Raw genomic sequence first — 15,778 nt, forward strand, 5'->3', positions numbered from 1 at the left:
GGTGACTTGCCTGCCTGGTGCGAAGGTAGCAGGCATTAAGCGTGTTGCAGATAGGCTAATAGACAGTGCTGGGGAGGAGCCAGTGGTCATGGTGCATGTTGGCACCATTGATGTAGGAAAATGCAGTTGTGAGGTCCTGGAGGAAAAATTTAGGCTGCTAGGCAGGAGACTTAAGGCCAGGACCTCCAAGGTAGTCTTCTCAGAAGTGCTACCTGTTCCATGTGCAGGACTGGAGAGACAGGCACAAATTAGAAGTCTCAATGTATGGATGAGACAGTGGTGTAAAGAGGAAGAGTTTAAGTTTGTCAGGCACTGGGATGCTTTCTGGAACAAGCGAGAGCTGTACAAAAGAGACAGTCTCCACTTGTCCCCAGATGGAACCAAGCTACTGGCGCTTAAAATCAAAAAGGTGGCAGAGCAGTTTTTAAACTAAATCTTGGGGGAAAGCCGACAGGAGAAGAAATGTCTCTGGTTCAGGAGGACTCATCTCAAAGAGATGAAGGGTTAGCTGTTACTTTTCTACCGGGTAATGGATCAGAGTTGTCCACTGAGATGGTGACAAACAGTATGAAGTGTCGGCCAAAGTCTCGAGGCAGCAGGAGGAAGGTTGCAGGCCTACCTTGCCTAGGAAATTATAGATGTTTGTATAGAAATGCTAGAAGTGTTCGAAGTAAAATTGGTGAGTTGGAATGTTTAGTGTTGGGAGAAAACATAGACATTGTGGGAATTTCAGAAACTTGGTGGAATGAGGAGAATCAGTGGGACACAGCGATTCCTGGATATAAATTATATTGGAAGGATAGGGAGGAAAGGGTTGGAGGTGGGGTGGCTCTGTATGTCAGAGAGGGTATACAGTCCAGTAAAACTGAGGTCAGAGAATTAGATTCCCTTCTAGAAATGCTTTGGGTTGAAATAGAGGGCCCAAAAGGAAATTTAACTACGGGAGTTTGTTATCGCCCACCAAATCAAAAGATAGAGGACGATTATAATATGATGGAAGGATTAAAGATAGAGGCTAAACAGAAAAACTGTGTTGTAATAGGTGATTTTAACAATCCGCAGACTGATTGGGTCAATATGTGTTCTGGTTGAGAGAAAGAGATTGAGTTTCTTGATGCTCTCAATGACTGTGCTATGGAGCAGATGGTCTCAGAACCTACCAGGGGTGGGGCAATCCTGGATTTGGTCCTAAGTAATGCCCAAGACTTGGTGAGAGATGTAAAAGTGATCACACTGCTTGGGAGCAGTGACCATAACGTTATTGATTTCACCATTTGTATAAATAGAGAGTTGCCCCAAAAGACCGGCACAATCACGTTTAACTTTAAAAGGGGTAAATTCTCTGAGATGAGGAGGCATGTGAAGAGGAAACTGAAAGGAAAGGTATATACAGTCAGAACCCTTGGGGAAGTTTGGAGGCTATTTAAAACTACAATCCTAGAAGCTCAGATAATATATATACCACAAGTTAGGAAAGGCACAAACAAGTATAAGAAAAGGCCTGCATGGTTAACAAACAAAGTAATGGAAGCTGTAAAAGGTAAGAAGGACTCCTTTAAGCGATGGAAAGCTAGTCCAAGTGAGATTAATAAAAGGGAACACAGGCTGTGGCAAATCAAATGCAAGATTGTGATCAGGCAGGTAAAAAGGGACTATGAGGAGCATATTGCAAAAAACATAAAGGCCAACGATAAAAATTTCTTCAAATATATTAGAAGCAGGAAACCAACCAGGGAGGCAGTGGGGCCCTTGGATGACAAAGGGGTAAAAGGATTCCTGAAGGAGGATAGGGAAATGACTGAGAAGCTGAATGCATTTTTTGCCTCCGTCTTCACTGTGGAAGACAAGAAGTGTTTGCCCACTCCAGAACCACTAATTTTGGAAGGGGTGTTGAAAGACCTGAGTCAAATTGAGGTGATAAGAGAGGAGGTCCTACATTTGATTGACAAATTAAAAACTAATAAGTCACCAGGTCCGGATGGCATACATCCAAGTGTTCTTAAGGAACTCAAAGTTGAACTTGTGGATCTTCTGACAAAAATATGTAATCTTTCATTGAAATCTGCCTTTGTTCCTGAGGACTGGAAGGTAGCAAATGTCACCCCCATCTTTAAAAAGGGTTCCAGAGGAGATCCGGTCCAGAGGGTTCCAGAGGAGGCCAGTCAGTCTGACTTCAATACTGGGAAACTTGGTAGAAACCATTATCAAGGACAGAATGAATAGGCACATTGATGAACACGGGTTATTGAGGAAGACTCAGCATGGGTTCTGTAAGAGAAGATCTTGCCTCACTAACCTGTTACTTTTCTTTGAGGGGGTGAACAAACATGTGGACAAAGGAGACCCAAGAGATGTGTTTACCTTGACTTCCAGAAATCTTTTGATAAAGTTCCTATTCAAAGGCTCCTTTGAATATTATTTGGCAGGAAACATTTCAGAGAGCTGCAGGCTCGCTGGTGGCTGACAAGACCAATGCGGGACAGGCAGATCTGGCCACAGTGGCTGCAGGGAAAAGTCTGATTTGGGGTTGGTGCTGTAGCAGTGCGATTCTTCCTCAATCTCCTTTTGTCCTCAAGACCAGCTATGCGTGCGTTCTCAACGGAAGAGACAGCCTGGTGGATGGTGTGCCTCCATGCTTTGCGATCTGAGGCTAGATCAGACCACTGGTGATGGTTGATGCGACAGGTGCCAAAGGATTTCTTCAAGGAGTCCTTGAACCTCTTCTTTGGTGCCCCTCTATTTCGATGGCCGGTGGAAAGTTCGCCATACAGAGCAATCTTGGGAAGGCGGTGGTTTTCCATCCTAGAAATATGCCCTGCCCAGCGCAGCTGCGTCTTCAACAGCAGTGCTTCGATGCTTGTAACCTCCGCCTTCTTGAGGACTTCAGTGTTGGTCACAAAGTCACTCCAGTGGATGTTGAGGATGGTGCGAAGGCAGCGCTGATGAAAGCACTCAAGGAGTCGCAGGTGATGACGGTATAAAACCCACGATTCGGAGCCGTAGATGAGGGTTGTCATCACAACTGCTTTGTAAACATTGATCTTTGTGCCTTTTTTCAGATGCTTGTTGCTCCATACTCTTTTGTGCAGTCGGCCAAATGCACGATTTGCCTTTGCCAGCCTGTTGTCAATCTCCTTGTCGATCTTGGCATCTGAGGAGATGATGCACCCCAGGTAGCTGAACTGCTGGACTGTCTCTGTCACATATATATAATATATTATATATATATAATTTTTTTGGCCACTTTGTGACACAGAGTGTTGGACTGGATGGACCATTGGCCTGATCCAACATGGGTTCTCTTATGTTCGTAACCCCAATGAATTTCTGACTGAACATGCTAGAAAAAGAACACTAGTGTATAGGATTTCAGTCTTGGATCATAATCCAGTCAAAGATGAAATACTTCTAATTTAAATTGTATTAATTTCCAAAGCAGAGTTCTTTACAACTTCAGCCGCTAGCCACCTCTAGGCCACTGCCCACCCCCCACCCCCCAAGGTGCTCAGCTCGCCTGCCCGCTGCCGCTCGCTCACTCCCTTCCCCCTGCTCACTGGCTAAAAGTAAGCATAGTCAGCTTCACAGCTCACGCCTGCGCATTTTGTCTCTTAACAAAACCCACAGGCACAGGCTGCTCGCTGTCTAAGCTTACTTTTAGTCGGCAAGCCCCAGGGAGAAGGGAGTGAGCAGAGTGCCTCTGCTTTTAGCAGTGGCGGACAGGCGAGCAGAGCACTGGGAGGGGCAGGCAGGACCCTGCATGGGGGGGTGGGGAGGGGGCGCAGAGCCACAGTGGGGAGCCATGGGGGTGCTTGGGGGGGGGCGCCAGGCAGCAAGTCTGCCTAGGGCACTCCAGGGCGTCTGGCCAGTCCTGATCCTGAGGATCAGCCAGGTTGGTGGGGCACTGAGAAATCCCCACTGCCTTGGCTGTGGCTTCTCTTGCAGCCTGGTTTAAACGGGGTTGCAAGAGAAGCCAGCCCAAAATCATCTGGGTCAGTGGGGAGTTGAGATCTCCCTGCTGGTGCAGCTCTGCACTGTCTTCACCTGCTGCCTAGTTTAAACTGGGTGGCAGAAGAGGACAGCCCAGCCAGGATTGGCTGTGCCCACAGGGAACTGATTGATCCTTGCAGGTGCAGCTCTGTGCTGCCTTCTCCTGATCCTTGGTTTAAACCAGGCAGAAGGAGAAGGCAGCCCAGCTGGGATCACTGTGCCTGTGAGGAGCCAATCACTCCCCACCAGTATAGCTCTGTGCTGTCTTCTCCTGCTGTCCAGTTTGAACTGGGCAGAAGCAGAAGCCAAGCCAGCCCCAGAACTGGGCTGATGTTCTTTACCAGTATTTTTTGGTTTGGGTCTATTGGACCCTTGAATTGTCGAGATTTCTGAAAAATCCTGGATTCATACTGATAAAAAAATACTCATCTCTGAAGTCAAATGAGTGTTCTTTGATTAGACTCAAGTGCTGATAGCCCACTTCCCAGCTCCAAATCCCACCTAAAGCCACCAGCATGCTTTGACTAGAGTAGCAGCAATGGCCCACTCAATATCTAATACATAAGTACCATGCTGTGTTATGGACTGAGACCAGGACAAGACCTTTCATCTTAGAAAGGGCTGGCATTTATACAGAGATGGGTTTATGTTTGTAGCTACAAGGAGTTGGGAAACCCTTACTTTCCCCAGAGCCAGAGGTTTTCACACCCTATAGGGAAGATAAGAAATCTCTCTAATGGAGTAACACTCATTTGTTGGCTGATGAGTCCTGGTGTGCCTATTCAACCAGAACCCAGAACACTGGCTGGGACCTTTCTACACTATCTGCACCATAATTTCTATAGCCTGCATATGCTTTAGAGGTATGCTAGTACTTATTTACAATATAAAGATACTGCTTAGAGTTGTCATGACCATGTTACTGAAATAGCTCTGTTTGATGATTTTCATGGTACCAAACTGGAAAGGGGGTAAAACTCTCAGGTGGTAGTGACAGAGGCTGGAGGGAAACACCCCCCCCCCCAGTTGTGGAGTAGAGTGAGTTTCCCCTGAAAAAACAACTACCCCCCCCCCCACCGGCTTCTGAAGATAGGTGGGTTTTGCTGTATGTTTGTGGGCTGGTTAGGGAGTGCCTGGGCAGACTCCAGGGAGAAAACATTACAGCCTGTTCCTTCTACTTTCCATTGCTTTGTCACATTAGCATCCCAACATCTAAGCAATCAACCTGTTCTTCTCTCATACCCAACAAATGAATAGCATGTTCAAAACTCATTTGGAGAAAATTAGACATAATTAATTGTCAATTTCTATGTGACAGATAAATTGAACCTACAGAAGCAGCATATCACTGAGTACCAGATGATAGGAACACTCAACATGATAAGGCTTCATTTCTCTGCTTGTGAGTTCTCCAGACTGTTGTTAGCCAAACTGCCCTTGAATGAGGTATGGGGGAATTTATTAGGTGGGCAAAAATGGCAAATGTGCGGCGTCAGTAACCTGTGTATACAGGAGCCAGTCTACCCAGGAACCCTTTAAAATAATGAGATTTGTGGTAAACTAAATGGATTTTTATTAGAAAAATAGTTCAAGCATACAAGGGAAATGAATCACACAAACTATCACACAGTTCTAGGAAAAACAGCAGAAAATTGGATAGGGAAACATATATGGGAATGACACAGGGAAATAGTTTACCAGTCTCAAAGAATCCAGAACAATCTAAAAGTGAAGTCAATAAGGGAAGCGGGAGCAAGAAATGACCAGTGTAACTTGCTATAATGGACTCAATACTGATCAGGTATTTGGGGGTGGCTCAAACAGCAAAGGTAGGGGTACCATAAGAGACACACCAATCTGACCAAAAACTGGCCTTCCTATAGCCAAATTTGTGCCCTAAGGTGCTGTCAGGTGACACTTGACATCACCCTGGAGATGACTTCCAAGAAATTGACAAAAGGATTAATGGGTGTTGATGGTTTTACTTATTGCAAACCACCACTAAAATAAAGAAATATGATGGGTCAATTGAGTGCCAAATTACTATCTATTGTGACACCAGAGCTAACACAATGGAGGAGATCGACGTGACAGGATTAAGTCCTCAATAGCGATCATCTTTCTGGATGTTTCATTGTTTCAGACGCTTGCCTAGATGGTCGACAGGAACAATATTTTGTTAGGTGTGAAGACATGACAGCAAGTCTATTGTTGACCGTTGGTTTCTTCATTTATATCTCTATAACATGACTGGAGTACACGGGGCTCTCCTCTCACTCTCATGGTGCTTGGCAGGATCAAGAGTTGTTGTTTTAAGACATCACAGGAACATGGCTTTTGAGGGCTGCTTCTTGGCACTATCTCCTGATGACAAGAATGCACTTGCAATCTGCGGAGCTGGGTAGCTCCTTAGGGAAGCGTGATCTGGAGTCCGTCTTTGCAGAAGAAATGCAAACAATCACACCAATAGCAGGAACAGGCAGGGAACTGTCTTGAGCCTGGCTGGAGAGTAAAAATGTCTATACTGGGTTGGCACTACTGCCAAAAGTTTAAAGTTCAACAAAGTTGAATGTCCAATAAATGATATACATACTAGGAGTAAGGCCCATTGTGAAGAAAAATACAATGGGCTCTAGAAAGAGGCTCTGGGCGACTGCCCGCCACCCTTGCTATCTTCTGATCCACCCAAGTGAAGGCATTGACTCCCCCCCACCTCAAGGGGAGCTGATCTCTAACATCTAGAGAGCAATTGTAAATCTGCTCTCTAGTTCCCCAGGAGGAAATGACATTGTACCTGTCTGAGATCCTATCCCTCTTCAAACCCCATGCTCTCCAGGCTCCACCCCTTAAATATTCAGAAATTTCCTAATCTGCAGTTGGCAACCCTATCTCCTTTCCTTTATCTGCCCCTCTGACTTCAGATTTCTATTGCCTTCCCCCTCCCTGCAACCTCTACATAGGAAAATGAAAGTCTTTCTTCACAGTGGAGGGGAGGACCAAAGCAGTTTACATCATTGTTCTCTTCCCCATGTGATTTGAACAACAACCTTGTGAGGCAGGTTAGGCTGGAAGTATGTGACTAGTCTGAAATCATGCAGTCAGCTTTCACAGCAAGAACCTGTGTCTGGCAGACCCTGCTCTAAGACCTAATTCTTTACCCTCCTCAAACTCCACCACAGAAATCCAGGGATTTCTCACCAGCCTGGAATGATACCACTAAAGGCCTCTGGATAAGTATCCCCCACCCTTGCTGTCTTCCAACCAACCCAAGTGAAGGCATTCGCTCCCCCACCACCTCAAGGAGAGCTGATCTCTGCCATCTGGTTAGCTGTTGTTATTCTGAGTGATCTCCAGCCCTCACCTGGAGATTGACGATAGTGGTTCCCAATGACATACAACAGCTGGAAATGTGGTTCCCAATGACATACAACAGCTAGTTGACATACAACAGCTGGAAATGTGGCTGTCTCTGAGGTAAGACTGCTTTTAGAAATGTGTTCAATATTCTTGGGTCTGCAGGAAGTGGAGGCAAGGGAGTCAGCCAATAGGAGGCCAGAGAATGGTGGCTGACATGTGATGGGCCAATAGTGTGTTCCTACAGTAACTGCCAGAACTTAGGTTGGTTGAGTTTTACTGACAGAATCAGCTTTGCTGGCTGGCAACAGCCACTTGGGTGAGAGAGAGGAGCTGACTCAAGCAATGGTATGCAGGTACTCTCAATTGATAGTTTGACAGGTCAAAGGCTTGTGCTGTACAACCCCACTAAGTCCCAACGAATCAAGATGGTTAGAATTGCCAGGAGAATTATTTATAACAGATGAATTTCAGGCTATTAGTGTCTATTGCAACTTTAAGTCCATATAGGGCCTGGCATCAGAGCCAGATAATCACAGTCCTTAATGATGAGGGTCCAGGGCTAACACTGCTGAAAACAGAATGCTGACTTACATGGACCTTTGGTCTCATCCAACAAGGCAGCTCTCATTATTACTTTCTCTGAGGACAGGATGTAATCTGGAGGTTCTGATGCAGATGCCAGTGCTGTTAATACTCATGGACCTCTCTTTGTGTGATGGCTTCTTTCTGTCACATAGTACAATAATCCGCAAACACAACAAGCAACCCCTATGAATAGGATTCAGAGTTTTTATTTCCAAAAAAAGAAACAGGAATATTATACACTAACAAATTTTTATGCAATGGTTGTAAAATATAAGCATTCCATATGGTGTTTCTTCCTTATACAATGATGCTACCATGTAAGATAAGACGAGGTGCCAAGGAAATATTTAGTATGTATTATAAGAGTTTATGCTCAGATTCTTTTATTCCTGTAAATAAATTAATGGCAATGGACATAGTTTTCATATAAACTCCTGAGCGCATCAAATGAACATACAGCATAGAGCAGGGGTGTCAAACATGTGGCCCACAGGGTCCTGGGAATGGTGCCTCACTGCAGGGCACACTCGTAGATGTAGCTTCAGTGAGTGGCTCTGAATTGGGCGTTTGGACGGCTCCCCCCCCCCCGGCTGGAGGACTGATGGGGGACCTTGGTAAAACTCCCCACAGCAGGTGGCCAGACAGGAGGCACTGTGTCAAGCAGCAGTTCAACACACAGGTCTCCAGTCGCCATGAAGCTCCAACACTCTGATTTCCATTTTGGAAACTAGAGGTAACTTTTAAATTCTCCTGATCTGCATCTTCATTCTCGACATCTCAAGTTTTCATGAGACTTTGCCTTTTTAACTATCTGTGCTTATTGGATCCATCTGAACGGTAAAAACTCTTTTTCTAAGGGACTTACTGAAAAGGATACAGTAAAGGGGGGAGATTCCTCACTCGTTTCCCCCTGAGCTCCTCAGCTTTCAAACTAACCCGGCATTGAAAGTTTATGAAGTGAAGAAGTTCTCCAGTATTTGCTGGTTGTGCAGTTTCCGAGAGGTGAAGGAAGCATTATAAAGAAGGGGTGAAGGAAGGGTTTTTAGGGTTCTCCCAGCTGTGTGCTGGCTGGTTGTGTTAATTATTGATGGAAGCGTCATTTGGGGGGGGGATCCTGCTGGATTTCCTGGTTTTTCTCCTTTCATTTTGAAAGTTTTGGTTACCTTGCCTTGGATTACAGTTGGATTTTATGGCTTCACTCCTTTTAACCTTGAATTGTAACTGTGCTGACTCTTATAAACAGATTTGAACACAGGACTGAACTTCTTGGGGTTTTGGAGCAGTTTATTCAACTACGCAAAAACATTGACTATCTTGGACTCTGGTTTTTTAGAATTCTGCACTTATAAAATTAATATAGCTCTGGTTTGTTACTTGGAGATACTCCCTTTGGAGCCAATTTGAACATTCAAGTCAGAACTGGGGTGAGACCAGTCCTGATTTTTTGTCTGCATGCTGTTTTTACCAAAGATCTTTTCAGCTTCATTTTATTTTAACAATACTTGCAGGCTCTAATCTTTGCTTTGCTTGTGGTTGGATTGTTTGGGTTAATTGCCAAACTGTTTTCAAGAACTGTTGAAGTGGATATTTTATCTACTTAAGGTGGGGATTGTTGACATTTGTAGTACATGGTGTTCCATAGCAATAGTGTTTAAAAGTAAATATCTCATTTATTGGAAAGTCTTAAAGTTATAAAACAGGTAACCTGGTAAAGGTTTTTTGTTTGTGTGTGCTTATTGATTGGTGGATTGTGGCAATAATGAGTAAAGAAGGTATACTTTCTCCAAATCCTTTAACAGGGCCCTCTAAATTGGGCACCCCAAATTTACAGGAAGAAATTAAAGAGTTACAAATGATACTGATGAATGCTATGTCAGATGTAACTGACAAGGAAACCTTAGGGGAGCAAATGCAATAGGTAAAAGGTGATGTTGAGGTATGTAAGAAGCAAACCACTGAGACTAACAAGTTGATGAAAACCATGGATGTTAGGGTGTTGAAGACAGATACTAAGGTGAAAAACTTAGAGAAAAAACAAAATGTGGGGGAGGCTAGGACATTGCAACTTGAAATGGAGAGAGCGGCATACCTGTTGAGATTTCAAAATGTTCCAGAGGATAAATCAGAAGACATTGTTAAAATAATGTCTGAGGTCTTGACTGAACTATTGCAGGAAGAAGATTTAGACATGAGATATGAGACTGATCATGCCTATTGTGTTTCCTCTGCATATGTATGCAAAAAAGCATTATCAAGAGAGGTCCATGTCCTTTAAATCAGAGTATATAAAAACATTTATAAACTAAAATTCCAAGAGATCATACAAGACATGCAGTTTCTTTGTGTTTCCTCTGCATATGTATGCAAAAAAGCATTATCAAGAGAGGTCCATGTCCTTTAAATCAGAGTATATAAAAACATTTATAAACTAAAATTCCAAGAGATCATACAAGACATGCAGTTTCTTGTTTCTTAGTATGGAACTTCACAAGATAATGGCAAAATTTGGCTATCTGTCTAGAGATAGTTGGACTTGCATCCACCAAAAGTTTCTCCAAACATGCCTCGTCCGCGTCTGCCATTGGTTTAACTACAAACGGGGAAACAAACCTATCCCTCTGTACTTGGTGGAAAGGGCATCGAAAAAACATATGAGTCATCGACTCCACCTCTCCCATAGCACAAGGACAGCGTCGGTCTTCATACGGGACTTTTCTATATTTCCCTTCTAGCACCTTTGAGGGCATGGCTGCGCATCGAGCCAACGTAAAGGCTCTTCTGTGGGCTGGTACCTCCAAATAAAAAAAGTACTTGGCCGTCCTCATAACATATTTGGTCTCAGTAGCTGCTAAAAAAGAGGGGGCCTGTTCTAGATCCCTTTGTCTCTCTATATCGCAGATTCTTTGTTTGATAATACTTTTTGCTTTGGCATAGCTCTGCGCCAAGAGGTTTTCAAGTGAGAATCCTACACTTTCTAAGTTGCTTCTGACCAATTGCAGCCACCTTGGCCTATAGGGGTCTTGAGTTATTAAAGGGAAGAGGCCTTTTTTGTTTTTATGGATCCTTAGCCATTGATATGCCGAAGATAACATAATTCTGGCCTCAATTCTCATTTGCCCAGTTTCTAAACGCAAAAGGGCATTTGACACACCTGGCGGAAGCTGCAAAACGTTACGAAGAAATTTAGATTGCACTTTCTCGAGAGCCTTCAGTTTTTTAGCCGAAATGCCCAGGTTAATACCATAGAGCAATTGTGTTAACACTTTGTATTGGAATAGTTTCAGTGCTGCCGGAACATAGAAGGCCCCCTTAGAGCGAAAAAATCTCAGGATAGCGTACATTGTTTTCTCAGCTTTCTCGACCCTCATATTACAATGTTCAGTATAGGCACCTGTATTCTGAATTACCATTCCCAAATAAGTAAATTTTGTTACTTGTTCTATTTTCTTCCCTTTCATAGTCCAATACCTCTTCTTGGCTTTTTTGCCAAATGCCATCACTTTTGTTTTTTCAAAGTTTATTACCAACCGTTCATTTTCGCAGTACTTAACAAAGCTGTCTAATGCTCTCCGCAACCCAATAGGTGTTCTAGATAACAGTACCACATCGTCTGCATATAGCAGTACTGAAAGATGGCGAAGAGCCAGCTTTGGGGGGTGAAATTTTGTATCAGTCATATGTTCCACCATATCACTGATATAGTAGTTAAATAGGATGGGGGCCAAAAGGCAACCCTGTCTTACACCCTTCTGAGTTTTTATTGGTTCTGAAAGTAATCCCTGCATATTACATCTCACTCTAAGAAATGATTCTTCATGGAGTCCACGAATAAGAAATAGCAGCCTTTTATCAATATTAGAAGCCGCTAGTTTTTGCCACAATCGTTGCCTTGAAATGGAATCAAATGCTGCCTTTAAATCAATAAAAGCAGCATATAGAGCAGTTGTACCTCTGGCAGAGTACTTCCCAATTAGCTGTTGCAATATCAGGCAGTGCTCGATTGTCGACCTTTCTTTCCTAAATCCAGCCTGTTCCAGGGGAATAATTTCTTCTTGTTCCGTCCATATTTCTAGTTTTTCTAAAAGATGTCTTGTATAGATCTTACTTATTATATTTAAAAGACTTATGGGCCTATAATTGGCGGGATTATTTCGATTGCCTTTTTTAAAAATAGGGACAACTATAGCTGTCCCCCACTGCTTTGGGATTCGGCCTGTTTGATCAATGTAAGTGAAGAAAGATGCCAGAAATTGTGCCCACCAATTTACATTCTCTTTAAGCATCTCAGCTGGTATGCCATCTATACCTGGAGCCTTCCTATTTTCCAGTTGCATTATATGGGCTTTTATTTCTTGCGTACTAACTGGTGGCCACTGAGGGAAGTTCTCTATGTTACCTGGAAAGGAGGGTTGGACATTGTCATCATATAAATTCTGGAAGAAAACAGTCCATGTTTCCGCTGGAATAAACATGTCCAGGGGAGAGGCTATCTTAACCCCCCCAATCTTTGTTAATTTCCAAAAAAGCGCAGAATTTTTTAGTTTTACAGCCTGTATAAGTTCCTCCCATAGTTTCCGAGTATAATCTTTCTTCTTCCTTTGAATAATGCCTTTATAGGTTTTTTTATGGCTCACTAGGGCACTTTGTGTCTCTACCCTTTTTTCTATGCTACTTCTCATAGCAAGATAATACAAACGATTTAGTTCTTTTTTTGCTTGGACACATTCAGAATCAAACCAACGTTTTGTTTTCCTATAATGCTGATGTAATCTATTCCCTGCTGGCACAGTCATAATAGAGTAAATCTCCTGGATTATATCTTGGTAAACTATTAACGGGTCTTGGTTTTCCTCTAAAGCTGTGAACACTAACACATGCTTCTGCAAATTTTCTGGAGTTAAGATTTCTTTCACTTTTTTATCCAATTCCCCACCCCACCTTACTCTTTTCCCCATAATTCCTATCCTTGTTGTATAACATACCTCATTTTGGTTAGGATTTAATGGGAGAGCTATCTGCAGACATAGAGGTAGATGGTCACCCTCCAAGTATGGGAGTACTTGGAAATTTTTAATCAGAGGTAATAGAGAATTGCATACCAACATATAATCAATAGTGCTCATTCTATTCCCAGACATAAAAGTATATTCGCCTGGATGATCGCCATAGAATGCCCCATTTAGGATATGGAACTCTCTTCTGCCTGCTAATTTAGCTAAACATAGGCCGGCAAAGTTTGCCTTACAATCTTTAAAATCTCTTGTGAAGGGAAGTCCATTCTGGCCTTGTTCCTGCTCATTTAGTAGGGAATTAAATTTATTTGCTAAGAAGGCATCATTCATTCCCATACGGGCATTGAAATCCCCTGCCAGTAAGATTTGAGCTTCCGGGTGTTCCAGGGAAAGATTTATTATAAATTGGTCTAGTGACGCCCAGTTTTCTTCTATAGATGTCTGTTTTGTTAGAGGTGGGAGGTATACATTTATAATAATCAGGATTCCCCTATCCCATCTCACCAATATAGCCATAGCTAAATGGGACAGCGACGGTTTCAACACGCACTGAACCTTAAGGGCATTGGAGATAAAAATGCCCAAGCCTCCCCTTAACCTCCCTGGACCTTTTCCTGGAACTGCTGGTAAACTATAGGAGGAATAACCGTCCAGCAAAAGAGTTTCTGCCATCCACGTTTCCTGCAATAAAATAATATCAAAGTCTCTCTGGAAAAAAGGAACCTCTATGTACGAATGAAGACATCTTAGCCATCCTGCCACGTTCCATGACAAAATTTCAACAGGTTTGTTGGTGATCCCCATGTCTTGCGTTGAGGACAGTCATTTGCATTTTCCTCCATCAGGTGCTTGGGGGACATCCCTTATTTCGCATATTTCAGGGTCATCAGCTGCCACAATCAGGTTGGAATTATGCTTTCCTTTGTTAATTATTATAGTTGGTTCTAATGGGAAATGATGGGCCTCCTCTGCGGAATGGGTCCCTTCACCTTCACTCTTCCTCAGCTCACAGGCATTAGTACTTCCCTCTATTTCCATCTCCCTACAATCAGTAGAACCTCTGAGACCCTTCAGGGTAGATGTCAATTGTTCAAAACGGTCTATCAAGGACTCTTGCTCACAGTCTTGTAACAACGTAAATTTTGCAAGCAGTTGTTTCTCGAGTTCCTCCTCTGGCCAACTGGAATCCAGATTTTTCTGTCCGATCCCAATATCTCCTGTTAGGGGTGCCTCTTTGTCTAAGTTAATGGAGGTAATAGAGGGCTTCAGAGCTGATTCCAGCAAAGGAGGGGGTAAATTAGAAGGAGTTGGTTGATCTAAGATCAATACAGTGTTGGTAGATTCCAGTTCAGCCACCAGTGACTGTTTTTTATAGTCCTTTTTAGAACCAACATCTTTTGGTTTTGCAACTATTTTCGAAATTATAGCATTTTTGAAATGTCTTTGTAATCTAATCCCTAGCGCCGCATATCTGTTGGCATAAGCAAACAAGTACGAGGGAATTTTGTCTGTATTAAAATGAAGCAAAAAGCGTTCAAATCTTATAGGACCTGGCAGCCTTTCCATCTGTATGAGGTCAACCAAAGGGGGAGCTATCCCAAGTAAGTTGGCTAAATGTCCTTTTGCTTTCCATTTGGCGCTCCAATCGATAAATCTCCCTTGCAATGGGAAAATATTTACAACAATACTTTTTGGATTGTATACCAATGAAAATAAATTTTCTTTAACAACCTTTGGTTTCTTTGATGTCGAAGTAGCTTTAATCCCAGTACCTATTGGACCTCTTTTCTTAACAACGTTTGCTTTATTCCCCTCCTGTGCCTGTTCTTTATTTTCTTTTGCATAATCTCCACCCCTCTCCTTTATCAAGGATACTATTTCTCGTAAGTAAGTAAAAATTGTCTGTAAGGCTTCTGCCACCAGGGTTGTTTGCTGTGCTAGCAACTCCAGCCCCTCCGCATGCCTATTTGATTGTTTGTCACTTAGTTGGCAAGGTATGTTATCATTCAGAGCTTCATTAGTGTTGCAAAAGGGCTGGCCCACAGGACAAGCTTCTCTTCCATCTTCTCCTCCATTAGTCAGTCCACTAGTCAGTTCCTCCTTTTCTGCTGGCTCCAACACGTCCTCTAGAGGGGAAAAGCGATTTGATGTTTCAACAGCAAATGACGGCAGAGCAGATTTGGACTTGTTGTTTAAGGTAAAAAAGTCCTCTATCCTAAGCTGTTTGCAAACTGGCAACGAAGCAGATTCCTCCTCCATTTCTCTTGGCCGCTTGCCCGATGCCATTAAGGGGGTTCTGTTGGATGGTAATTGGCACTGTTCTGATAATAAATAAATAAAACAAATACCAAACAATTGATATCTTAAAAATTACAGATAAAAGCCACAACATCTGCTAAGAATATCGTGAAATGTCTTTAAAAGCCAAATTTGTCAGAACCAACGCTGTAGTCGACTGCACTCCGCCATGTTGCTTTACAGGAGTTGACTTAATTTCAACCTTCAGTTAAATTCACAGTTCAAGTTAAAAGACTCTAAAAAAAAAGGAAAAGAAAAAAACCCCTGTCTTTGAGGGACAATGTAAAACTTTGTAAAACTTTATAAAACATCAGCTGTCGTTCGTTAGCTGCAGCAGCTTCTGTGTCAGAAAACAAAAGGAGAAGCTTATTAGCTGATTAAACAGCCAGAGCTTGGGAGAAACGAAACAGCTGCACCAAAATTAATAGTGAGGTGATAAGATGAGACTATTTAAAAACAATTATAACAAGGCAAGATAAAAGTTAGAAGATTGAAAACAACTTAGCGTTTTAGGAGCGTTTTTAGGAGCGAAGAAACAA

The sequence above is a fragment of the Heteronotia binoei genome, chromosome 4, assembly GCF_032191835.1.
Source record: "Heteronotia binoei isolate CCM8104 ecotype False Entrance Well chromosome 4, APGP_CSIRO_Hbin_v1, whole genome shotgun sequence".
NCBI classification, from domain to species: Eukaryota; Metazoa; Chordata; class Lepidosauria; order Squamata; family Gekkonidae; genus Heteronotia; species Heteronotia binoei.